Here is a 13,977-nt window from a genome sequence, read left to right on the forward strand (position 1 = left end):
GAGATTGGTTTCGTGTCTTAGATCTGCTACTTGGTCAAATTATATCTGAAGCCGAATCTTTGAGCAAATCGTGATCTGAAGCAAAACCAATTTCTTGAAGATAAAATTTTCATATCCGAAACACACCAGTTGAGGAGAGGAGGCCGTGCTTTGACGATCTAAGAGGAGTTTGCTAATCCCAAGTAGACCATCTGGATTTAATTCTAGCGTGACTCGAGCTAATTGGAATTGAATGGGAGAAAGATTTCTTAGAAATAGAAGGGAAAGGGAGAAAGAGATGGGGAATCGAAGTCTCGGAGAAGGGGGATGGGGACTGTATTTTTAGATGAAACGGTGCATTTTTATTTTTCCATGTCAGACACATTTATCCCGCGCTTGCATCAAGCGACTGCGTATAGCATTTTTCTTTCTTTTTATATTTTCATCCGTCCTTCTTCCCAAATTCCAACTCTCTCTCTCTCTCTCTCTCTCTCTCTCTCTCTCTCTCTCTCTCTCTCTCCCTACTTGTCTATTATATCTTGGTCAAGCATTTTATCAGTTTTCACAATTTCAAATTCTTTTGATAAACTCGATGATCTCCATTGTTCTTCATCTTTTTTTTTTTAATTTATTTATTTATCGTTACAATTATTTGTTTGGTGAGTAAAATATATTTATCTGAGTTTTATTCGATTTTCTTATTGTTATTATGAAATTATTTTTAAGTACTCTTGAAAAAAATTGGAGGAATTTGAAAAAGATGATGAGAAGAAAGAAATCGATGAAGAAGCTGCACTTGGAGTGATAATCTCATGGGGTTCCATTAATCGAACTTCATCAATGAGGAAGTTGTTTATGTACTCCATTGGGTCAAATGGGCTTGTCATGCTTTTCTCTTCCTCTTTGGTTTTAGTAATGGAGGATGATTGTAATGATGTCTCAAAAGCTATCGAAAAGCTTTACGAAGATGCAGTTTTAAGGAAGCCACAGAGAGAGGGGGTGTTGCAGGTGACGGGGGGTGGGGGGTAGGAGAAGAGAGAGATGAGGGGAAGAGATAAAAAAAATATTAAAATAAAATTAAGTATTCTATTGTTTGTATATGAGTGTAAATTTTGGTTTGGTACACATCGTACGTAGTAGATTTTTATTAGCTGCTGTTAAAATGGAGTTTTCAACCGACCGGTTTAAAGCTTTTCCCTTTCTGTTTCCAAAACATCTTGTTCCATCAGTTTATTTTTCAATACTTTGGAAGTTATTTGTAATAAAATAATTTCAAATTCACAAAATGACGTAGTTTAATATAATAAAATAAATTATAAAATTATTTTCATTATAAAATATATCTAACGTATAAATGAACCATATTAATTTATGAGTTGGCTTTTGTAAAAAAACAAAATTGTGGTTGTATCGGTTTTCCTATTGCTATCACACCATATTCATTCATCAATCTATCCAATGTTATTTGTTCATATTATGTGTTAAGTTACCACTTATTTGTAGAAGCTTAAGTTGATAATAAAAGCAATTTTGCTACATATGATTGTCATTATCTTCCCTAACACACATAATAGATATTACTTGTGGCACATACTGCGAAAATTCTTTGAGAAGCTTGAAGTACATAGTCAATACAAATATGGGCTACAAAGTAAGTTGTTATTTTGTGTCTATAACTCCCTTAGTATCGAGGAGTTTAAGAACTCTTGGGAGGTCTTAATTACCACGTTCAATTTGCATGAAAATGCATGATTGCAAAATTTATATGTAGAGTGAGAGTTTTGGGTTCTGGTATATTTGAAAATTTATTTTTAGGCTTAAATGAGTACAACTCAGCACAGTGAGAGTATGAATGCTTTCTTTGATGGCTACGTACATGTTAGAACAAAATTAACAGAGTTTATTGATTAGTTCGACAATGTACTGAAGAAAAAGATTGAAAATGAAAACCAAGTAGGCTTTCATTTATTTAACTTCACAATTCCTTACATTTCACACTTAGCACTTGAGAGAAAGTTTTAAGAGTTGTACACAAATGCCAAATTTAGGGAGGTTAATTAAGATATAATGAGGATGATATATTGTTATTGTCATTTCTAAAAACAGGATGGAGTAATCTCAACTTACCATGTAGATGACCATGCTACAGCTAAAGATTTTATCAAAGAGGTTACTTATATTGTCTACTTTAAGGAAGTTGAATGTCAAACGAAGTGTATCTACAGGTTGTTTGAGATGCTATGGATAATGTGTAGATATATTATTGCTATCCTTTCAGCTAGACGAGTTTTGTGGGCTGCCGAAAGAATACATATTGGACCCATGGAGGAAGGACATAAAATGTAAATATACTGTTATTCCAAGTAGTTATGACATTGTTGATCAGAGTCAAGAAACTCTCAAATATAAACGTCTATTGAATATTTGTTATGAGGTGATAACAAATGAAATGGAATGCGATGGGTATATTAAAGATATGGTTTCGAAGTTGTATGTGATGAATGAGGTATATCGTACCTCGAAACTCTACCCCATAGTTTCCAATGTTAAAGTAAGTATTGTGAATGCAACCACACAAAAAAGTTCTAAAAAAATACTAAGTCTCCATGTTGTCAAACACAATGTCATGCTCCCATCTAAAAAGAAGGTATCGTGGATGAAGGAACATGCAAAGAAAATAAGAACCAAAGCTAAAAATCAAAGTAATAAGGAAAAAAGTAGACTAGTGAGGGCATCATGCAACTTATGTTAATTATCACCTCTCGATCATCCTTGAGTATTTGCTAGTGTACTATATTTACACTTATTTTATGAACTAAATATATATATATATATTTGGATTATTAGAGGCATGGATTGGACATCGAACTTTTGAGAGCAAGTGGAAACCAATTCGGCTAGCCAATGTTGGGACGCAAGAAAGTGTACAATTATCACATTGAAGTCTTTATTGTACTTTTATGGTTTTTATGTGACTCTTACTTCTTTTTTATTACATTTACAGGTGCAACTAGGGATGAAGAAACACAGTCGAAGATGGCGGATGGAATGTAGCAGGACTGCTTTTTGTAGCTTTGTGTATTGCCATTATTGGAGTATGTTGATTACGGCTGTAAATTAGTTTGGAATATTGTGTATTGGTGGTTTGGGATGTTACATGTTGGTGGTTTGAGATATTGTGTATTGCTCGGGATGATATGTTGTGTGTTTGGTGGTTTGGGATGTTATGTATTGTTCGGGATGATATATTGTGTGTTAGTGGTTTGGGATTTTGCATGTTGCTCGAGATGATATAATGGATGTGGTTGGTTTGGGACGTGTATTTCTTACAAAATCTTTATTTATTGTTTACTTTTTTTATTTACTCATGAATTAATCAATTCAAACTGTTATGCAAATTGGGAATTGAGATTTTTTTTTTATCATATTAGATATAAACGAAAATAAATGTTGGGTGTCATGGTGGTGGTCAGCATGAAGCACTACTAGAAACATTTCCAACTCAAAGTTACGCAAATTCAAAGTTAATGGTCCTTGTGAAATACTTAGTATCAACATTGTTGTTGTTGTTAAGTATAAAATTACAACAAATTTGAAGTTTATGGAGATATTTAAGTTTGTAGTTTATGGTGTATTTTAGCCCATATTTTGTATCCAAGTATTTAAGCTATGTAAATTTGTTTGAATTGATTAATATAGTTTATGTTTTTATTAAGAAAGCATTTAAATACATTATGTGTTATGCAAGTGTTACCCAATCAAGCTCATTATGTGTTATGCACTCATCCTTGTGACATGAATACTTGCATGCAATGTGAGAGTGGCACACAGGCCCTGATTATAACTATTCATATACAAGTATAATCATATTTATTGTGATAGGATTGAAGATCACTAAAGCTAAATAAAATCTCATGTACATAACAAGAAAGTCTCAAGTACATAACATTCATGTTACAAATGTTAAGTCCCTAATACCACTGATGGCAACTGGTTGGTTATAAACAATATGGACAACTTCATAATTATAAAGTTCTTGTCATCTTGTTCATACCAAATACAATGAAATAAATATAGATATTAACTAATACACATGCAGTAGTGTGCATGCATTCCCCTTGTCTGTTGCTTGCTTACGAAACTAGGCTTGATCGATATGGAGAGCCAACTCCCACTTTCCAACATTCTTTTCTTCTCTCTTTTAAGAAAATAAGTTGTAGAAGGCTTCTTGGATGGGTTTGATGATCAACAGCTTATGGATGATTAGATTATGATTACACGTTATAAAAAGATCTAAAAAATTTTAAAATTTGTGGGGAGTTTATTATTAAGTCAATGAATTTAAGAAGAGAGAAAAGAATGAGTCTAAGCAATTCACACCAAAGATAAGAAGACAATCACACCCTCAAAACTTGAAGAAAATGAATCACTAAACCTTAGTACTAAATTACCAAATGGGTGGGAGTCATGATGGTGAAGGTTTGAGTAAAGACCTTTTAGGTCTTAGAGCTCTCTCTCTCACAGTGACATGCTCAATATTGTTAGTTTTGATAATTGCATGAACACTTCCAACGAGCATCAAAATCAACCCCAAAAATTTGGATTTCTTTTTCTTTGTGCTATCAATGATCTTTCCAAAGGGAATGGATGGTTTGAATTAATATTATTATTTCCATGTAATATGTTAGCCATTATGTGAATTTTGGTAGGTATTTAACTTTTTAGTTTTGTAACTTTCAAGTATTCTATAGTTTTAAAAGAATTAGCTAGGAAGCAACTAATGATGACATCCTAAACCTATTTAGGAATTACAACATTGCATCACAAGCACGTATTCACAAACTCACAGTTTCACAAAGTCACAAATTCACAAGTTATTTTGTGAAGGAAACATATCCTTTTCAATTATTCATTTCATACTAGTGAAAGTGAAATTTCTCATGTTCTTAGATTGAGATAAACTCCTGATGGACAAGCCTTATATATCAACTGATGCATGAAAGCATACATTGTGTGAGCCATGAAAGATAAGAGTTTTCAACAAGTTTAAACAAACTTCACACATTGAAACTATACTTTTAGTAAGAGATTTGAATTCTATGTGACAACTTTCTATTTTTGAAAAAGTCTTTATTGATTTGATTTTACATTACTTCTTTTAGATATAAGTTGAAGTTGAGAAAATTTAGTGATTTATTTCTACTTTCCAAAATAACCCTATTTTATATCAAACAGAGCTATATATGTTAGTCTTTGGAGATATTGTAAAGCCATGAATATAGTATTCCACTTCTCAACCTTGTTAAATGGGTCTACAATTTTGATGCAAATTTTGTTGCACTAGTAGGCTTTTAGGGTTCCTACTACTAGTCTACTCTAAACAACTACATAAATATACATAGTTATCTTTTGAAACTTAATTCCAAAATTCACTAGAAGGTGTTTTATGCATTGCCAACAAGACTTTACTGCAGGATAGATTTATCTTCTTCATTGAGAAAGAGTAGATGTAATTGAGAACAAATGATTTTATGCTCTTGTTTGATTAATTAGCATGTATGTTACATAAATTACATGATAACTTTAACTCACCAAGTGGCTATCATTCAAAAATAAGCGCATAATTAGTAGATGTTGTTCTGGAGACTGGTAAAGTGAATAATAGGCACCCATTATTGTTCAATGACTTGAGTAATTATTGGGATTTCTTTTTTCCTATACACATTTACCTCAATTATTAATTCATAGACAACCACATGATTCACTATCTTATGGCAATGAGAATTTGAGATACAAGAGAACTTAAGACAGTTGAGATACCAAACATTTCCAAGCTATCAGCTACAATTAGAAGATATTACAGAACCTAAGAGTTAGAAAGAGAGGACTAACCGATCAGAGTGAGGAAACCTCTATTCATTAAAAATTAGAGTTGTTAAAGGTGTGGAGTAATTCTTTAACAAATATGTCAATAATTTAGTAAAGTTTGTCTTAACATGTTCCATTTTGCTTTTTGGATGCATGTGTATTGTTGTCCTGTGCTACTTTGCACAACCTAAATTTCTACACAAGGAGAACCACATCATTATTCGAAGAGAGCTCTTCACGAATCATGGGTGGGGATCTGCAAATTTCATGTTCTACTCCAATTGTTGTGATGCCTTCAACTCTCACGTATGGAAATGTGGAAATCGAAATGTCGAGATAATGACAATACGAGTCACGCATCCGAATAACAAGTGCTAAGTGTGTGTGTATATACAACACGTGTAAAACAAAAAATATAGTAGATAAGTTAAAATCAATCAACTAAGTATCAAAATTAAATACAAATTTGTTTAAATACAAACGTTTCAAAAAATATTACAATTGTTCAATAAATAAATGATTAAGCCAAAATACAATAACAAAATAAACGGGAAATAAATCTCAACACTAGAGAAAGTGATCCCCGATCACTCCTCTGGTAGAGCCGCATCTTCAGGTTTTGCATCCTCATGTGCATCAAAATCTTCAGCACCAAGAAATGGTACCACAGGTAAGTAATAGACCAAACAACCCAAAAGATAAAAATACATTCATACAACAACAAACATGTGTGCACATGATGAATTATGCATGAGACCCAAAAATCATCTTTTTTTCAAAAAAAATGAATAATTTTCCATGCACGCCAAAATCTCATTTTGGCCAAAAACATTCTATTAAAACATTTCCTGCCAATTTACCATAAAATGACCCATTATAAAATTCCACAATTTTTTCAAAAAATGGTTCATATAAATCCATTTACCGAAACCTGTCATTTTCCTAGAAAATGACCCATTATTCATTTTAAACCATATGCATCATAATCTCCCCTAGAGACCATCCGTACACTCTAGCTCCCTTTGCCACACTAAGGGTAACGATCGTGCGTATGACTTTATAACAAGCAATATTCAATTTCACGCCCAGTGCATTCGTGCCCAATTCTGCTCCTGAGTGACCAAATAAGCTCCACCGAGATAATACCACATCCGGCTTAGGGTCATGATACACACGCACCAAAAAACTATTTCTCACATAAAAATTCAGTTTTTAAATATACATATGAATATGCATGCAATTATGCAAAAATTCAGTTTTCATTTACAAACATGAACATGCGTGCAATTATGAAATATACAAGACACGACACAAATAATCAACAGCCAACCAATTCCAGTATACACCAATCACACAACAACTCCATCCTCTAAATCCAATTGATCCGCAAACTTTTCGGACTCAGTCCGGCACAACCAACCAAATCACAAAGATTTATCAATATAAAATATATTTAAATCTCAAAAAATTATTTAGAAAATACTTATAGTGTTAAAAAGGCAATTAATCTGAAAGATCAAGCGCCCAATCATCCGGTTTAATGCCAAAAGCAAATCCGAAAAAAAATCTCCAAAAATTATAATTTTTTAGACTGAAAATGGCTTTCGAAAACAAAGGGATTTGAGATTATATTTTTGGAAAAAAAGAACTAATTTACAAGAGGTAAATTGAAGGGAATAATGGATGGAAAATATGGTGTTCACAGCAAGCAAAATAGCCAAGAAAAATGAAGTGAAACTCGCGGGTTTTGGGATCAAAACAGGGCACGGGGTTTGAGTCCAAAACAACAGAAAAATGCAAGGGTTTAACCACAATCTTGGACACGAAAAAATACTAGAGGAAAATGAGACAAAACCAAGCATGGAAATGGAGCTAAAAACAGTTTACGAAAATGGCCAAAAACACAGCAATGCTCACTGCTGGACCAGACGGAAAATGAACCAAGGAGTTGCGGCAATACCAATCTGTAGATGAAGAACAGAAGAAATCGAAGTGAAGAAGAAGAAGGAGCAAATCGGCACAGCAGAGAGAGAAAAAGGAAAGAAGAAAGAAACCGAAAAAGAAGAAGAAGAAGTAGGAGAAGAAGAGCAGCAGCACCACGCAAAAGCAGAGGAAAGAAAACGAAAATGAAAGAAGGAAGAGAAGCTGCAACAACTGATTTAGAGAGGAAGAAGAAGCTAAAAATAAAGAAGAAGAAGGACTCAAAAGGAGTAGCGTGCGGCTGGAGAAGAAGAGAAAAGAAATAAAGCCCCAAGGCTGGGAGTCCAAATGACGCCGCTCAAGAGGGAAAGAGGGCTGAAATCAAACCCACGGGCTGGGCTTCCAGAATCTACACGGGCTGGGCCGCAAATGAAGGGCTTGGCCCAAAGCAAAAAGGAAAATTCACTAAAACAAAACTCACTCGAAAATAAGGATCTAAGAAATAAAAATAAAGGCACAATAAAATTAAATAAAAGATAATTAAAAACACTACAACTCAATATTAATAAAATAAAATATTTAAGGCCCAACAATAGAATAATTAAAGCAATAAGTAATTTAATTGCAAAACAATAATTAATATCAAGAAAGCACATTAAAATAAATTCCACAACTCAAAAATCTTAAAATAATACAACGAAAAATACGCTAAATTTAAAAACGTGAACTACTATTTATAATAATTTAAATAATATTTAATAAAAATACACGTAAAAACGAAGTATCAAAGTTGTGTTCTATCATGGCATAGATTTCATACTCGAGGTGACATCTCATTAGATTTTTTTGTAAAATGGGTTGTCACTACAAGAGATATGATTTTTTGAAACAAAAAATTTTGTCTCAAAAAATGGAAATTTTGTCCCTAAAAGTTTTGGGAGATGAAAAAATTTTGTCTCAAAAAGGCTGTCTCAGAAAGTTTTTGGAGACGAAAATCGTCTCCGAAAAGTATTTTTAGGGATGAAATTGAGCGGAACCAGTCGAAACCGTTCGAACGAAAAATTTTTTTTGAGACAAAAAAACGTCGTCTCATAATCAAGTTTGAATGAAAATATTTTTGTTCGAACAACATGAAATGTTAATTCGAACCAATAATCATATCTGACCAAGTCCATTCGAACAAACAAGTTCGTAAGTGACTTTAGTTCGAAGAAAAATATTAACCGTTCGAACAAATAATCTATTTACAGAAATCTTCTGTTCAAACGGACTATTAGAAATGAATTTATTCGAATGAGTATTTAATTGTTCGAACGAACGCATGGATTGTATTTCCCGATAAGTTCGAATGGGTATATTTTTGTTCGAATTGAAATTGTTTTGTTCGAATGGATTTTTTTTGTTCGAATGGGAATTTTTTTATTCGAATCGATATGTTTTTGTTCGAATGTATGCATAAATAGTAATTTACCATTCGAATGGTATTGATGAAACAAAATGAAATTGATACTAATAGAAATTGTAATCTATATACATCAATTGTTCAAATGTTTACAAACATCATAAATATTAAAGGCAATTAAAAAACACCAAATTAATTATGATTGTGGTGGTAGTGGTGGTATAGGGTTTTGAGACATCATTAATTGAAATTGTTCAAACATTTTTTGGTTATTTAATTGTAGCCTTTCTTCTAATCTTGCTTCTAAATCTGCTGTTTGATCTAATCGGGTCAGCAACTCTTTTTCCTTCAATCTCAATCGTTCTATCTCAAGTGCAGCTTCCTTTAATTTTTTAATCTTGTCGTCATTCGATCTGGTTTTAGACGATGATGAAGATGTTGAGGATGGCTTCACGCAACGTTCTAAGCCCCTCAAATATCTAGAACGTGATCGAAGAACTTGAGAAAAGATTTGAGCATCGTTGACAGATGATTCATCAGATGGATTCACAACAGTGTCTTTAAGAGATATCATCTTGTCCTGGAAAAAGAAAAACATTAAAATTAGTATATGTAACAAAAATATATTTAAACAATAAAATTAAATAAACTTAAACTTACATAATTTGCCTCTGCCTCAGGATTGCTCCAAACATCATCTCGATTTTTATGTGCTTTAGCATACAATTGGGTCAGATCATAATCAGTAGGATTTTCTTCTTGCTGCAAAATGAAAATTAATATCATAATTTATACGAAAAAAGTGCATATATTAAGATTTAATGGAGACAATACGAAAAAATAATATCATATTTTATTTAAAAGATATGCAGTGATAAAATACCTTGTTCTGGCTTTGGTGATGTTGGTCCACCATTGTTGACAGGTGAATCACACGGGAGTTAGTAAGTGGTGGGGATGTCTCACGTGTTCTTTTGCGTTTAGGAGGCATTTCTGTTTGAAATTATAATAAATGTATAAAATGAATTATTAATCTATTTAATTAGACTAGTTATTAATTATACATTATAATTCTTTAATTAAATATTATATAAGTATATTCCATCATGTTAATCATCTTAGTTAGAGTACTTAAATATTTTTAAATATTTAATTATAATTTTTTAATTAATTATTTTATAATTATATTTTAACTAATTAATATTTTAAATGTCGTCTCAGAATCATATATTTTAATTATATTTTATTAAAGTACATAAATATTTTCAATAATTCATTATAATTATTTAATTAATTATTTTATAATTATATTTTAACTAATTAACATATTTAATTAGAGTACTTAAATATTTTCAATAATTCATTATAATTACTTAATTAAATATTTTATAAGAATATTTAGAGTATTAATCTATTTAATTAGAGTACTTAAATATTTTCACTTATACATTATAATTCTTTAATTAAATAATGTATAATTAGATTTTAAGTATTAATCTATTTAATTATAGTACTTAAATATTTACAATTATACATTATAATTACATTTTATAATTACATTATAAAATGTCTACGTAATTGGTACTGTTCGAACAAACACTCAAACTATTCGAACTAAATTCTGGTCGAGTTAGATTCCATTCGAACGAAGAAAATTCAATTCGAACAGTATTCAGAGTGTTCGAATGGGACCAAGCCAGAAACCATTCATGAAACAGAACAAAAAACTGAACCACAAAACACAATTTTCACATACACTACAACATATTTCAATATAATACATTGAAAACTAAATGATTATCCCTAAATATGATTATTAAATAACTTAGAAAACTATAAAAACTTACCTCTAATTTTTGCAATCCAATAAAAATATTAATCCACAATACCTATATGTATAAAACACATTAAACCCTTGTTCTATCACAACAAATAAATGCAACAAATATCAAGATACTTGTAAAAGAAAATCAGAATGAAAAATAACAAAAAAAAAACATATTACCTCTTGTCCTTGTCTTTTCTCCCTCAAAAATCTCTTTTCTCTCACTTCTTTAAGCTCTCTCTCTAAACAACACTCTCTCAAAGCCTCGGTCGCTCTCTCTCCCTCTCTCAAACTTCAATCCGAGTGAAAATGAAGTGAAATGATCGGTTTAATAATATGTAAATTTACGTTCGAATGGATTTTTTAGCAGTTCGAACGCGAAAATTCAAAAAGACCGCTAATTTTTCCACAATATTTTCCCGTTCGAACTAATAATATAAGCGTTCGAACAAAAAAAATTCATTCGAACATACTTTATCTCTATTCAAACTCTTTTATATTCGTTTGAATAGATAATTCTAGAAATATATAAATATACACATAATATTTTCAATATTATTATTAGTATTTGTAAAAAATATATACACTATATACTACTAAGTGTCACTAATAGCATAATACTAAGTTTCTTACCAATCTATAATATTAAGTATTACTAATAGTATAATATTTTATTTAGTATCACTTATAGTGTTATACTTATAATTAGTATCACTATAAGTATAATATTAAGTATCACTAATAGTATAATACTAAGTGATATTATAGTATAGATAGCATAAATATATGAAAACTAATAGTACTATAATATTTTATAATATATTCTAAGTACTTGGTTTATTACTAATATACAAACTAAATATATTAGATATATGTATTTTGTACTTATATTTAATGCAATGTTTTACTATATACTTAGTATATTACTTTATAATGCAATGCTTTACATAATACTATTTTATACTCATCTAATGCATAATATATATACTATTATATATATACTAGTTACTTACAATATATATAAGTAACTAATTAAATACTCTATACTATATAATATAGATATCTAATATATATTATATATATACTATATTATATATACTAGTTCAGAAATTTTTTATTAGTACTAATATTAGTATTATATACTAGTATTAGTAATATAAAACATATTGTTTTACCTCTTGTACTTATATATATTTTTTTATGAATTATTATATAATTCATTCGAACTTATACCCTTTTCGTTCGAACTTATACCCTTTTCGTTCGAACGAAATTATGTTATATATGCCGCGATACAGTTTCTTCTCTGACCCCATTTTGTTGTTTTGGGGCTAAATGACACAAAAGTAATCATTAGAAATGATGGAGCTTTACTCCTAAATCATTTCTACCAATTAAAATCTTGGATTATGGTGAAAAATTAGTTTGTAGATTCGGGACTAAGTCGACTCAACCATATCTGTTTGACTTAGTTCCGTTCGAATGAGCCTAAATTCCATTCGAATGAAATTCAAGACCATTCGAATGGAATTTATTGTCATTCGAATGGAATAGAAGTTCATTCGAATGGACTTTAACGTCATTCGAATGAAATTTTCGGCCATTCGAATTGAATTTTAATCATTCGAGCTAAAGATAATATTTGGTAGCCCTTATTGTTATTTATATTGAGGGAATTCATTCAGCCCATCATGGAAAAGTTAAAGGACCTGGAAGGATGCTTACATACCTTACATGAGGATTTTGATTTACTTAATAAATAGATATTGTTAGTTATTATTTTACTATTTTTATGTTGTATAGAACGTCTAACTCTTTTTGGGTTGTAATTAATGTATGGTTTTTATTTTTAGTATTTGCTAGCCTCTTTATTATTAATTATATTTTCTTCTCATGACACTTAATGTTCACGATAATTAAAAAAAGGACAATATCTTTAAAATAATATTTATTTAACTAAAATGTTTTTAAATTAATTATTACATATTTTTTAATATAAAAAATATGTATTATTACAATTTTAACAATATATCTTTTCAATTAAATAATACCATAACAAGGTAATACTCATTCGAACCAATTATTTTACATTCGAATAGATTAATTATCTGTTCGAATTAAATTTTATTAGTTCGAACGGTTAAGATTTTTGGAGACGATCTAATTCGTCCTAGAATCTCCGGTTCGAACTAATATGTATTAGTTCGAACGGATTTATAAGGTACTCCATATTTTGAGACGAAATTTAAATTTCGTCTCTGAAAAGTATTTTTAGAGACGAAATTTATTTCGTCCCTAACAAATTTCGTCTCTAAAAATTAAATTTCTTGTAGTGTGTGTAAATGGATTCCTACTCTTCTAGATTTCTGAGCGGCAATCTTTCAAATTACCCAGAAAAGTTAAGTTTCCTGTTTCCTATTCATGAAAAACATCTTCTCCCATCAGTTTTTTTTTTTTTTTATATTAATTTAAGTTTTGGAATTTTTTTGCAATAAAAGAACTTCAAATTCACAAAATGACTTAATATAATAAATTAAATTATAAAATTATTATTATTATAAAATACATCTAATGTATAAATGAACCATATCAATTTATGAATGAATTGGTTTTTGTAAAATATTTTCTGGTTGTATCAATTATCCTATTTATATCACAATTGGCCATATTCGGAAATGACAGAATAATGTTACAATATTCCTAAGAGTTAAAACTTAATTAATCACCATATAATCAATATCCAATAAACTTAAAAAAAAAAAAAAAAACTTTCGAATAGGTTAGCCAGGCCTCTTTAAACGTTAATTTCTGAGTTTCTGATCCATGGTTCTTGGCGATGAGCTGCTCAAAGTTTCAAAGCATATATATATTTCACGCCAATCGGCAATCACATATACATTCCTTTGGACCATGTTCGATCTATAATAACATGATATAGACAGTCCTCCACTGGCACATGCATGCAAATTAAAGACCACCTGAT

The sequence above is a fragment of the Carya illinoinensis genome, chromosome 16, assembly GCF_018687715.1.
Source record: "Carya illinoinensis cultivar Pawnee chromosome 16, C.illinoinensisPawnee_v1, whole genome shotgun sequence".
NCBI classification, from domain to species: domain Eukaryota; kingdom Viridiplantae; phylum Streptophyta; class Magnoliopsida; order Fagales; family Juglandaceae; genus Carya; species Carya illinoinensis.